This window comes from Triturus cristatus, chromosome 12 (assembly GCF_964204655.1).
Source record: "Triturus cristatus chromosome 12, aTriCri1.1, whole genome shotgun sequence".
Lineage (NCBI taxonomy): Eukaryota > Metazoa > Chordata > Amphibia > Caudata > Salamandridae > Triturus > Triturus cristatus.
Genome location: NC_140595.1, coordinates 842,327,153 through 842,341,456, shown reverse-complemented (window position 1 = coordinate 842,341,456; position 14,304 = coordinate 842,327,153). Strand labels below are relative to the sequence as shown.

Genomic DNA, 14,304 nt, shown 5'->3' with positions numbered 1-14,304 from the left:
AGATAGATACGCTAGACGGACCTGTGACGTGGCTAGTAGATATAATAAAGTTGGAGGCAGTCTGGTGGCTGCAAACCCTTAGAGATTCAACAGGCTCGATACCTAGGGAGGGTGAAGAATGCCGGTGCAGGAGTGTAAGGCAAAGAAGCATTAGTGTTAGGAGGGAGAGTGTCCAGTAAAGCACTACTGGAGTAAGAGGGTGTGCCCCCTGAATGTTGAAACCACATTATTGATGGGACACAATACAGACGACACAATTTCGAGAAAAAAATATCGGCAGGCAACATTTTTTACATTTTCCATACCCAACTCCACATATGAACCGACATAGCACATACCTTCAAGGTACGTAGAAGTGGAGTTAGGAATAGTAAATCTAGACTTTCGTACCTTGACTTACATTTTGATATTTTGTTCTTCAATGTTTTTGCGCCACAATATTGTTGGTGTCGCTATTTACCGACCTAGCATTACCTTCCGTCTTATGCTTCCACCCTAGAATAAGAGAATGCTGAAGTTGAAAGGGAAATAAAAGGGGTGTGGCTCAACACAGCCACCTACCAGCCTCAGATGTGTCTGCCCATGACACGGTATTCGCCGGGTATGTTCTGTGCTGTGGCAGAGCTGAGCATGCCATGTGATGCTAGCTGCTTTTCCTCCTCCCTACCTTCGGGGTCCACAGCAGCAGGGTATCCTGGGAGGTGCAGTTCCCGGTTCACTTCTAGGCAAAAGTCCAGCAAACACTAAAAGCGATGGTCAATCTATGAAAGAGCATATGCTGGCAAAACTTGTCCTGCACATGCAGGGAGATAATACGCTGCAGGATTAACACTCTCTTTCAGCAATTTGTTAATAGGACTACATCCCAAGTTAGTCTGCCACCCACTGACTGTGAGGCCTGCTTGTGATGGGAATCCAGCAACGCATTGGGAGCGCCGTAGGGTAGCCTACTGCTGCAATCCTGCTATGGCAATGTCCATGCTTGTGGTGATACTGAATGCTAAGATCACTTCTCCTACGCAAAAGAGAGCGTTCGTCCCGTGTTTCTTGTTCGCAAGTATAGCAATGAATCCATCCCATGCCACCTTCGCCTGATATATCTGCTAATGAAGGCCGCTGAGGCTGAAGCCTGTACTGTGAGCACCAAGAAGAACAGACTTGTTTCCTAAACACCTCTATGGACTGCCCTTTGCAGTCCAGAGGGGCCATGCAGCGGAAGACCAGGGTCCGACCCCTTACGAGCAGCAGCTATGGCCAGGCTGTCCGCTGGGTGAGGCCGGCTGGGCACCTCTAACTGCCCTTTGCAGTCCAGTCGGGCCATGCAGCGGAAGACCAGGGTTACGACCCCTTACGAGCAGCAGCTATGGCCAGGCTGTCCGCTCGGTGAGGCCGGCTGGGCACGCGTCTTTTCCATTATCAGTTAAGTGTTGAGTACGATGATGACATTATTAAGAAATCTTCTTCCTACAAATGGTTCAAAACTAGGTTACATTGACTTTTTTGCAGAGGTTTTCCCTAAAGGCTTAACAAACAAATCAGTTCCTTTACAGTCACGGAAAGATCGCATTTTTAAGAGGGTAAATTCAAGATACAAGATATTAAAGAGCCAAAGATTGCACTTCCGGTGAAATTTCAACTCTTACATGTAATGCATTCATCTCAGAAATGTTATCTTCAATCCTTCGAGGATGTCATCGTCCCCTCCATCGTGATTCTACCTAAAGCTGGCATGCTACTGTGCCCCAGTGGCTCCTCCGTGGTTAAGGAAAGTGAATGTTGTTCAAAAGGAACCATGTGCTTGGAGCGTTGCAGAAGGACCAGCGGTTGAGTTGATTGGGGGGGGGGTTGTCTCTCTCCCTTTTCCCAGGAAGGCAGGACATGTCCAGCTCACCGGGATCAAACGCTTCTCATAGGAGCCTCTTCCGGCTCTTCGTCGTGTATTTTCAGAATCACTTCCTCTTCTTGTAAATTATGCTCAGGAGGTTGAGGCGGCAGCTTTCTCGGTGGTATCCAGAGGAACTGCTAACATCACTGAATGCAAGACGGTTGGAAGACGCTACAATGGCCATGGGTGGGAGTTTGATGACAAGCGCTGTCAACAAAGACTGCTTCTCAGATGTGTGCGAGTCGAGGAATCCTTCCTTCACAAGGGTCCTTCCATAAAGGAGGTGGAACCCTTTGTTGATGACGTTGTCTTAAATGATTTTGAGTCTTATGTTGTAGAGCCTGTTGTAGATGAAAACAAGCATTCGTTGATGGAGAGGTCTTCATTAACTTTAACGAGGAAGCTGTTGACAAGAGTTTCATTAATGATTGGGGAACTGATCAATGGGACTGTCATGGCCACGGTGACAGCAGATGGGGGAAGAGGTTTCCACTGACTAAGAAATTCTTGTTCACCAGTCACTTGTGAAGAAAGGCGTAAATACAAAAAACATTTTCTTCACACATAAAGTAGGTTTTGCTGAGGAAACAGGAAGAATCCAACCGAAGAGTCTTTTGAAGCAATATGAGCATTCCTGATAAAATTTTTAACCAGAAACTGAAGCCTTGCTTAAGCTAGATAACTCTGTTCCCATCAACAGACACACAGTCTCCAGTGGTATATACATCTGCGATAAGGATAGTGCAAGTGGGATGTCACTGATCAGACAGTCATGCATGGCCGCCGCTGCTACTTGGCTCCTTCCTACACGCGAGGAGATGTAGTCGGACCTATGGTTGAGGACTTTAGATTGGCAATTAGGGCCTTCTAGCACGGACGGAGGTTCCTGCCCACTGACCCTCCTCTAGAAGTGAAAGCAAGTTTACTCTCTAGGCTGCATACTGAACGGATGCTGGGGTCCGGGCCACAGTAGAACGCAGGGGCCACCATAATCAACGATTTACAGACCAAGTTAGTCTCTAGGCTGCATACTGAACGGATGCTGGGGTCCGGGCCACTGTGGCACGCACGGACCACCATAATCAACAATTTACAGACCAAGTTACTATCTAGGCTGCATACTGAACGGATGCTGGGGTCCGAGCCACAGTGGAACACAGGGGCCACCATAATCAACGATTTACAGACCAAGTTACTCTCTAGGCTGCATACTGAACGGATGCTGGGGTCCGGGCCAAAGTGGAACACAGGGGCCACCATAATCAACGATTTACAGACCAAGTTACTCTCTAGGCTACATACTGAACGGATGCTGGGTGTTACACGTGCCTCCACTTGCTCTGTTTCCGCACTCACTACTTTCCCACTACAATACCCATAATGCCTCTGGATGGCTCTAGGTTGTGTCCCATCCCCTTCTATGTTGTGTACCCTCCCCTTCGGTAGCTAACAAGCTGATTGGTTGGACATGTGCTTAAAACCAAGCCCCTCTTTTCATTCATTGCTTGGCTTTCGAAGCTCTTGGGAACCTCGTTGAAACCTCGCCACCCCTGTATTGGAATTCCTGGATTTCCGCCTACCTACCTTGAAACGCTGATGCTCTGCTAGCAACTCGTGTCTACTCTTGCTGTTGTTCTGCCTTGCTTTGAAGCCCTCCTGGTCATTGGGCTCTGCGAACTGCTCCCGCCACGAAGAGTCCTCTTTCTGTTGCTCTGTGCTTGGGTCCTCCTATCGTGACGCCTGCTGGGATTCCTTCACTTCCTATCCTTTCCCCGCTGGGAGCATAGTCGGGATTCTATTCCTTCCGCGTTGGACCTAGGGAGTTCTTCCTCCGTATATATTTTTGTATATTTGTGGGGTATTTATAGAGCGCGACGTTCGCTCCGGAGGGAGCATCTTGGCGCTAGGGAACCTAAGTGAGCCAGTGCAAGAGGATTAGATGGAAGCTTTGGAGTGATCGTCCGGGAGATTAAAGATCCAGGTCTTTAGCAGTTTTCGAAACGGTTTTTCCTGGGTTTGTTGTCTGAGGGATTTGGGTAGTTTGTTCCAGGCTTTGGTTGCAAGGAAGCTGAGGGTCTTCTCGCCCTTCGTTTTCAGATTGTATTTGGGGAGAAGAATGAGGTTGTCGTTGGTTGAGCGAAGGTGACGGCTGGGCAGGTAGTGGGGGAAGCGTTTGGTGAGGTATTTAGGGCCAGTTTTGTTGTAGGCACGGAAGGCTATAATCAGGATCTTGAAGAGAATCCTTTTGTGAAGGGGGAGCCAGTGAAGTGAGCGAAGTGCTGCAGAAATAGAGGATCTGCGGGGAAGGCCCAGGACAAGACGGGCGGCTGTGTGTAGTACGCTCTGCAGTTTTTGGATGGTTTTCTTTTTAGCTCCTGCGAGCAAGCCGTTGCAGTAGTCCAGTCGCGAGATAATGAGTGCTACTGTCACCGTCTTTCTGGCATCGATGGGAAGAAAGTCAAAAAACTTTCTCATGGATCTGATCATTCCAAAGCATTTGCCTGCGACGGTTCTGGCATGCTGATCGAAGGAGAGGTCGGAGTCAAAGGTGACGCCGAGGTTCCTGGCTGACGAAACTGTCTGGGGGGGGGCAACAGAATTGTCAGGCCACCAAAGTGATGGACAAAAGGAGATGTTAGTACCGATCGGAAGGATTTCCGTTTTGCTCGAATTGCATTTCAGGTGGTTATTGTCCATCCAACGAAATACTTCAGTCAGGCAGTGTTTTAGGTTGAGTTCAGCTTTGGTGGATAGTTTGTCTAATGGCACAATGAGCTGTGTGTCATCGGCATAGGAGGTAACAGGTATGCCGAAAGATTCTATTAGATTAAGGAGGGGAATGAGGTAAACGTTGAAAAGGAGAGGGCTCAGGATGGAGCCCTGCGGGACACCTGAGGAGACAGGTTTGTCTTTGGAGTGAAATGGGCCCAAAGAAACGGCTTGGGAACGGTCGGAGAGGAAAGAGGAGATCCAGGAAAGGGCAGAGTCAGAGATGCCGATGTCCCTGAGTCTGCTGATAAGGATAGTGTGGGAGACAGTGTCAAACGCCGCCGTTAGACACCGTCTTCACGAAGGGTCCGTGGAGTCAGCAGTCAGCAGGAGACGGCATACTCTGATTACCGCTGCATTTACGGTACGTTGAACGCAACGAACGCTTCCTGCCTAAAGCGAGAAATTGTGACTCTGAAACCTCTTGCTCCATTGTGAATTTCTCCACCCCAGTTTCCAAGGCTGTTGTTGGAAAAGATTTAGTTTGTCGTCATTTGACCGTGGATAAAACGGTGTGAACTTCATTTTGATTTTGCTTTCTACAAACAAAAAACTTTATTGACAATTCAACCAGCCATATTAAAAAAACTTTATTGACAAATCAACCGGCCACATTACTCTCCCCTGCATTGGCTTTTCCTGGGACGAACTGTTCTAAAGTTGACCTCCTCTCATTGTTAGCTACTACACGAAAGAAGGTACACAACCTTTTAAACTCATATTCTTCTTTCTACTCCTAGGGAGAGGGAACAAGAGTGCTTCTACTTAGTACCTTCTTTATACTAATTGGTCCTTCTCTCCTTTCCTTTTGTCTCCCTGTTATTTATTTTGAAAACACTGCAGTGCTTCTCCCGTGTACCTGGCCTATAAGCATCAAGACCTAACCACCACTGCCCTATCTCCCAGAGCTCCCTGTATGTTCCCAGCTCTTCCCAGAGGTGTCCTTTATTTCTCAGTTGTAACGATATCACTGAGGATAGAGATACCTTAGGGCAGAGGGGTAACCCTATTCTTCGCTCCCGTGGATGCTGGCTATCGTCCTCGACTTCAACCAAGTAAGTCTAGTAGCAAGAGTGACAGAGGGGTCTGGGCCATGGTGGAACGCAGGGGCCACCATAATCAACGATTTACAGACCAAGTTATTCTCTAGGCTGCATACTGAACGGATGCTGGGGTCCGAGCCACAGTGGAACACAGGGGCCACCATAATCAACGATTTTTAGACCAAGTTACTCTCTAGGTTGCATACTGAACTGATGCTGGGGTCCGAGCCACAGTGGAACGCAGGGGCCACCATAATCAATGATTTACAGACCAAGTTACTCTCTAGGCTGCATATTGAACGGATGCTGGGGTCCGGCCCACAGTGGAACGCAGGGGCCACCATAATCAACGATTTACAGACCAAGTTACTCTCTAGGCTGCATACTGAACGGATGCTGAGATCCGGGCCAAAGTGGAACGCAGGGGCCACCATAATCAACGATTTACAGACCAAGTTACTCTCTAGGCTGCATACTGAACGGATGCTGGGGTCCGGGCCGCGGTGGAAAGCAGGGGCCACCATAATCAACGATTTACAGACCAAGTTACTCTCTAGGCTGCATACTGAACGGATGCTGGGGTCCGGGCCACAGTGGAACGCAGGGGCCACTATAATCAACGATTTACAGACCAAGTTATTCTCTAGGCTGCATACTGAACGGATGCTTGGGTCCGGGCCACAGTGGAACGCAGGGGCCACCATAATCAACGATTTACAGACTTGCTGCTGGTTCAAACGATCCTATTCTTGATTGGACTGAATGATCGCCCTCATAACGATACCACGTATAGGACACACTCACGACTAGGTTTTCATTACACTGTAACTGCATGCTGATATATGCTTTCAGTGTTCTGCAATAAGTTCAAGTTACAATGGATCTGCTGTGTTCATGAAGACACCAAATTAGTAACTTATTGAGCAGATTCAACTTCAAACCACATCGTGAACGGAGAGTCTTTTCTGCACACAATGTGATCTGCCACATGCGCACCCCTTCTACCTCTGCCCTGCACTGAGCTCTTGCACTTCTTTGTGGAACAAATGATCTGTTTTACACCACTGGGGAACCCAGGCATGATGGACTTGGGACTGTACGCAAGTAACTCAGTGCATGCAGTGCTTTTAACTGCAGACTGAGCACTGGGCACTTCAGGGCAGCAGGTGACTGATGCATGCATGTGCAGATATTTATATCGTGCAAATACATGTTCGAGCAATGGAATGCTGTGTGCCGATATATCAGAGGGCAAGAACTGGGGGTGCACAGTTTAAGACTGTCCATAGGGTAAGGGGAGGAGTCATGATTTGCTAAGGGGAGGATGAAGATGGAATTACTGGGTTTAGGAAATGTGAAACCATAAAAATGCCACAACTCAAGTATGAGCGGATTAACTGGGTAATGAGACGCAAAGTAGCCGCAAGGAAAATCAGAGTCGCGTCTGGATCCTGCCTGCACTAGGATTAGTCTGCCTTCTTGTTCCAAGCTAGGAAACAGAACTGTAAATGGGTGAACACCACCTGAGAGTCCACTATCCACATAAAGGAATGTATTCATCCATGAAGAACAGAGTCCTGCACACAGGCACACAGACGGGTTGCTACCAGCAGGTATAAGAATCATCTTGAATGGTGCAGGTTTCTGGGAAGTGACAGATAGGGGTTGTATGTAGCATCACGCTCACTATCTTCAGAGATTTGGGGCTAAAGTCCACCACTTTTTAAAGAACAGGTTACTTACCTTCGGTAAACAATTATCTGTAAGAAACATTAGTTAGTTAGATTCCTCACCTTAGAATATCCCCAGGCGTCAGACTGGATCCGGAAGATTTTTCGTCAGCAATACCCCTTGCGCGTCGCTAGGCGTCCTCTGCGGCTCCGCGTCCGTCGTCGGCGTCGTGCGCCGGAATGACGTCGGAGTACTTAGACGCCGCCCTCGCGCGCTGACGTCAGTTCTTGTACATAGCTTTCCATGCCAGGAACGCAGAGCCATGCAAGAGGCCGACACTGGTGCCAAAAAATTCTAGGGCCCTGAAAGGGATAGCCTTAAACCTAGATGTCAGTTCGCAGAACGGGGAGGATGGGTGGGTCGGTGAGGAATCTAACTAACTAATGTTTCTTACAGATACATCGTTACCGAAGGTAAGTAACTTGTTCATCTGAAAGAAACACGTTAGTTAGATTCCTCACCTTAGAATAGATACCCAAGCAATACCAACCCCGGTGGTGGGTCTGCGAACCAAGATCACACCAGAAAGTCCTGGAGGACAGAACGGCCAAAGAAGCCATCCCTCCGGACTTGGCTGTCTCAGCAATAGTGCCTGGCAAACGTGTGCAGCGAAGCCCACGTCGCCGCCTGACAGATGTCCTGCAAAGGGACTCCCCGTCCCAAAGCAGTAGTAGCCACTGAGGCCCGAGTAGAATGGGCTCGCAGCCCAACAGGAGGGTCCTTTTTCGCCAAGGAATAACAGAGTTTTATACACAAAACGACCCACTGGGAGATGGTCCGTTTGTGCACAGCTTTTCCCTTCTTTGCACCCACGTAGCCAACGAAAAGCTGGTCGTCCACTCTGAACTGTTTTGTGCGGTCCAAATAAAAGGAGAGCGCACGTTTGGGGTCCAGACGGTGGAGCCGCTCTTCCTCTTTGGAAGGATGCGGAGGCGGAAAGAAGGTGGGCAAGGTGACAGATTGCCCAAGATAAAAGGGGGTCACCACTTTCGGTAGAAAGGAAGGACGAGGCCGAAGGACAACCTTGTCCGGATGAACAGATAGAAAAGGAGGCTTGGACGATAGAGCCTGGAGCTCACTCACCCGTCTAGCCGAGGTGATGGCTACCAGGAAAGCAGTCTTAAGAGTTAGAAGACGAAGAGGACAATTGTGAAGAGGCTCAAAGGGAGCGCACATCAGGAATGTTAAGACAAGATTCAAGTCCCACTGAGGCATTACGAAAGGGACAGGAGGGAACGTGTGAGTAATGCCTTTAAGAAAGCGTGACACTACAGGGGACTTGAAAAGAGAGGGCTGATCAGGAAGCCGTAAGAAGGCAGAGAGGGCAGCAAGATAACCTTTCAAGGTGCCCAGGGCAGAGTCCTGCCGGGCCAAAGAAAGAAGAAAGAGGAGAACCTCAGAAAGAGGGGCGGAAAGGGAATCCACAGCCTTTGCTGTGCACCATGCCACAAATTTGTTCCACCGGCAGGCGTATACTGTCTTTGTGGAGGGACGCCTGGCTGCCAGAATGATATCACAGACTTCAGGAGGCAAGTCAAATGGCATCAACTGCCGCCGCTCAATCTCCACGCATGGAGGTGGAGGCTGGACAGGTTCGGGTGGAGGACCGTCCCCTGCTGCTGCGACAGAAGATCCTCCCGAAGGGGCAGACGTATCGGAGGATCGGTCAACATACTGAGTAGCTCGGGATACCATTACCTTCGTGCCCAATCCGGAGCCACCAAGATGATTTGGGCCTGGTCGCGCCTGATCTTCTTCAGCACTCTGGGCAGAAGTGGTATAAGCGGAAAGGCGTACAACAGACCGCAACTCCACTCACGACGAAAAGCATCGCCGAGCGAGTGTCACCTTGGAAATTCCAACGCGCAGAACTGCTGACATTGCGTGTTCTCGTCGGTGGCGAATAGATCTAACCAAGGCTCTCCCCACTGCTGAAAGAGACCTTGCACCACCTCGGAGTTCAGACGCCATTCGTGATCCATCATGCACCGGCGGCTGAGTTCGTCTGCTCTGGCGTTCAGAGAGCCCGCCAGATGTTGAACCACCAGGGTGATGCCCTGGTGTTCCAGCCATGTCCAGAGGCGCAGAGCCTCCTGACAAAGGGTCCACGACCCCACCCCGCCCTGTTTGTTGCAATACCACATGGCGGTGGTGTTGTCCGTGAACACCTGCACGACACTTCCCCGGACAGAGGGAAGGAAGGCTTTCAGTGCAAGTCGGATCGCTCTCAGCTCCAACAAGTTGATGTGGAGGCGAGACTCCGCCGGAGACCAGAGGCCTCTGATCTCCGCCTCTCCATATGGCCACCCCATCCCAGGAGGGACGCATCCGTCACTACGACATGCTCCGGTAGGGGTAGGGAGAGGCTCTTGCCCGTGACCCAATCGCGGTCCGTGAGCCACCACTGCAACTGCTGTGCAGTGCCCTCCGAGATCAAGACATGGTCGGACAGGTTGCCGTGATGCTGGGCCCACTGAAACTTCAGGTCCCACTGCAGGGCCCGCATGCGCCGCCTGGCGTGATGCACTAGTAGGATGCAGGAGGCCATCAGCCCCAGAAGCCGCAACACTAGCCTGACCGAAACCCAGGATAGAGGCCGAAAGTTGGGAATCAGGGCCTGTATATCCCGGACCCGCTGTTCCGGGGGATGAACCCGGAACTGCGCCGAATCGAGAACCGCTACGATGAAAAGGAGCTTCTGAGAGGGGCTCAGGTGTGACTTCGGCACGTTGATGGAAAACCCCAGCAAATGCAGGAGATCCGCCGTAGTCTGGAGGTGGGAGACGACTGCCTGGGGCGAGCCTGCCTTCAACAACCAGTCGTCGAGATAGGGGAAGACTGGAACCCCTGATCTGTGCAGATGAGCTGCGACCACCGCCATCACTTTCGTGAACACCCGAGGGGCACTGGTAAGGCCGAAGGGGAGCACGGTGAACTGAAAGTGCTCCTGACCCACCGTGAACCGCAGGTAACGCCGGTGGGCCAGGGATGTGGAAATATGCGTTCTGCAAGTCCAACGCTACCATCCAGTCTCCAGGGTCGAGGGCAGCTAGAACCTGAGCCAAAGTTAACATTTTGAACCATTCCTTCCGGAGGAAGGCATTGACGTTCCGGAGGTCCAAGATAGGGCGTAGGCCCCCTTTGCCCTTCTTGGGAACCAGAAAGTAGTGGGAATAACAACCACGACCTACTTCTGGGCTCGGAACGCGTTCAACGGCCTCTTTGGCCAAGAGGGCCGAAACTTCCTCTCGCAGAAGATTCAAATGATCCTCCGAGATACGGTGGTGCCGCGGTGGCATGGCTGGAGGGGTCGTCTCGAAGGGGAGGGAGAAGCCCCTACGGACGATTTGCAGCACCCACCTGTCCGAAGTAATGGTACGCCAGTGGAGCAGGTGATGGCGAACCCGGCCTCCCACCGGCGTGGAATAGGCCTGAAAGCTCGGACTAGGAAGGCTTTGAGGCGGACGCTGCTGGGGTGGATGTGGACTGACCGCGTCGTCCTCCAGTACCGCCTCGGCGGAAACCACCTCCGCGACCACGTGCAGGCTGGTTCTGCGGCCGGTGGCTAGGCGGACGTGAGGAGGTGCCCCTTCCTTGGCCACGAAAGGAGCGAAAAGCGGAAGTTTGTGGCCGCGGGGCCGAGAGGCCCAAGGACGTGGCCGTAGCCCGGGAATCCTTGAAGCGAACCAGCGCACTGTCCGCTTTCTCACCAAAAAGGCGAGCGCCATCAAAAGGCATGTCCATGAGGGTGCTCTGGACATCCCCTGAAAAGGACGTGGACCGCAGCCAGGCGTGACGTCGAAGCGCCACCGTGGTAGAAATCGCCCTACCCAGCGAGTCCGTAGTGTCGAGCCCACATCGGATTGCATGGCGCGCTGCATCTCTCCCGTCGGCCAGAGCCGAGGAAAGCCGCGCCCGGGCCTCCTCTGGGCACAGTGGCAGCACGTCCTCCACCGCATCCCACAGAGAGTGGGAATAACGGTCCAAGAGACAGGCGGTGTTCAAAGACCGCAGGCCCAAACTGAGCGAGGAGAACAGCTTCTTACCAAACTGTTCCAGTCTCTTGGAATCCCGGTCCGGAGGAGCGGACGGGAAGGAGGATTGGGAGGTAGAGGCCTGGATAACCAGACTCTCGGGGGTGGTGTGTTGGGACAGAAAACTGGGGTCGCGCGGAGCAGGGCGGTGGCGCCTGGCAACATTCCTACCCACAGGGGGGGACTGTGGAGGGCTTGGACCAGGTGCCCTGCAGAACGTCAGTGAGGGCCTCATTGAATTGCAGCAGAGGCTCAGTGGAGCATGCGGCAGACTGAAGCACATCAGTGAGGATGTTAGTCCTCAGCGCCACGGCATGCAGCTCAAGCCCAAGGGCTTCGGCCGCCTTGCGCAGCACCACAGAAAAAGCTGCACCCTCCTCCGAAGCCACAGTCGGAGGAGAGATGAATCCAGTGTCCGGTGAGGTATCCAAACCACTGGCCTCCCCCAGTGCATCTGCCCAGTCCTGTGCAAGTTGGCCCTGAAAGGCCATAGGGTCGTCAGACCCCTCCCATTCGCCCCCGTCATCCGATTCCTAGTAAACAGGAGGAATGATCGGAGCCGGTCGATAGACAATATGTATCTCTAGCGGCATTGGATGCGGCGTCGGGAGGCGCCGCATCGGCGTCGGGACCGGACAGGGGCTGAACCGGGGATCGACGTCGACGGGAGCTGGCGTCGGGGGTGGTATCGGTGTCGGCGCCGGCGGAGGAGGCGTAACGAGGTCGACTGGCGTCGACGGGGGCCCAGACTCGGGCCCCTCGGGGACCTGCGGCGTCGGGGCCGGAGCCTCCAACGACGCCGGAGCCGTCGGCACGCGAGGTCGCCCAGTCGAGTCCGCGGGGCCCGAAGGCGCGCCAGCGGGCGTTGACGGCGGGGCCAGGCTCCTCATGGCCGAGAGGAAGGCACTGACCTCCGCCGGCGTCGCGTCAGTCCCAGGGACCATCGGGTATGGGGACTTGCGCGGCTCCTGCGGAGCCGCGGGGGTGGAACCACCCGGACCCTCGGCCGAGTCGCGCGACCGGCGAGTGGAGTCCGAAGAGCGGTGTCGCCTCTTGGACTTCTTGGAGTGCCACGACTTACCCGAAGACTTCGAGCCAGACGAGTGACGATGTCGAGTGCAGCTCCGCGACCGATCCTTGGACCTCCTCCTGGACCGGGATCGAGAGTGGCGCGGAGCCGAGTGGCGAAGCTCGAGAAGCTTGCGGGACCGCTCCCGCCTAGCTTTCGAGGTCAGGGCCATACAATCGGAGCACGACGCCGCGTCGTTATCGAGGCCCAAGCAGTACAGGCACCGGCGGTGATGATCGGTCACCGACATCAGTCGGTGACAGTCGTCGCAGGCCTTGAAACCAGGCATCCTACCGGCACCAAAGTCGAGAAGTGACCAAAAAGAGTCGAAAAAGTTAGTCAAAAATTGACTAAAGGGGTAGCTCTCCCGGATCGGCGCTTACTGGCGCGGAAAAAAGAAGAACTGACGTCAGCGCGCGAGGGCGGCGTCTAAGTACTCCGACGACGTCATTCCGGCGCACGACGCCGACGACGGACGCGGAGCCGCAGACGACGCCTAGCGACGCGCAAGGGGTATTGCTGACGAAAAATCTTCCGGATCCAGTCTGACACCTGGGGATATTCTAACTAACGTGTTTCTTTCAGATATATGTTTACAAACTGTATTGTCAGTATGTCTGTTTCTTCTCGAACTGATCTGTCTTGGTGTGCATCTGCGCTAAGGGATGCTTACTCAATTTACAGTCCGCTTTTCTTGCCTGATACGTTTGCAGTCATACAGTTGTTCCAGGTGGCTATGATCTACTCCCGGAAGTACTCATCATGGGCCCAAACCCAGACGCCTGGAACGACACCTGGTGGCCCCCTGCCCTCGGAAGCCCGCCTACCTCCATGGACCACGAACGCAACCTGGGAATCATCCTGGACTTGGAGCTCAAAATGGACCCCCAGATCAACTCCATCTCGTCCTTCTGCTTCTACACCCTCCACCTCCTACGTAAGACCTTCAATGGATCCCCCTCGAACACAGAAAGACCGTCACTCACGCCCTGGTCACACGCAGGCTCGACTACGGCAACGCTCTCTATGCCAGAATAAACAAAAACCTCAACCGCAAGCTACAGAAAAAAACAACACGGCAAGACTGGTCCTCAACCTGCCAAGACACTGCAACATCTCCCAGCACCTGTGCACACTCCACTGGCTCCCCATCGATGCTAGAGTCACCTTCAAGACGCTAATCCACGCTCACAAGGCCCTCCACGACACTGGACCAGCATACCTGAATAGCCGACTTAAATTCCACGCACCCCAAAGGACCCTAGGATCAGCCCAGTGGACCCCTTCCCCCACACCCCCCAGCACCTTGAGACCCTTACGGGTGAGTAGTCGCGCTTAACAAACACCTGATTTTGATTTGCGTTTTTATTCGAGAGCATTGTTTTCTGTGTGATGAGCAGGTATGGATGTAGTGCTTGTGTCTAGGGAGAGATACTCTGGGCCTATGTGCTATGAACTCATTTGACTTCATCTTAACTTAGAGGAAGGACTTTCTCCTATCTTTATTCTCTTCACATTGACGTTCTATTCCCTCAGAACCTAGTTTGCTATCATCACTGTGTCTCTGCCTCCCAAGCAACTTTACCAGACTCCATATCGCTAACCAGTGGAGCCTGTGTGTTATCCCAGCTAACAATGCACATCCATTAATAAGATGGCTACTGAATAAGGAATATTTGACTGACTGATGGCTCCTGAGGTATCTGGTCTTTGGATTAATGAAAGCTTAACCCTAGAGTCCGGCTTCATCTCATGCCTAAACTCCTTCATGGG

At 52.5% G+C, this 14,304-nt stretch overlaps 1 protein-coding gene across 8 annotated transcripts in view; it reads right to left on the bottom strand.

The window, feature by feature from the left end:
- MINK1 (misshapen like kinase 1) overlaps positions 1–14,304 on the bottom strand; it is a 965,829-nt gene that overhangs the window by 394,960 nt on the left and 556,565 nt on the right. The window lies entirely within an intron of this gene.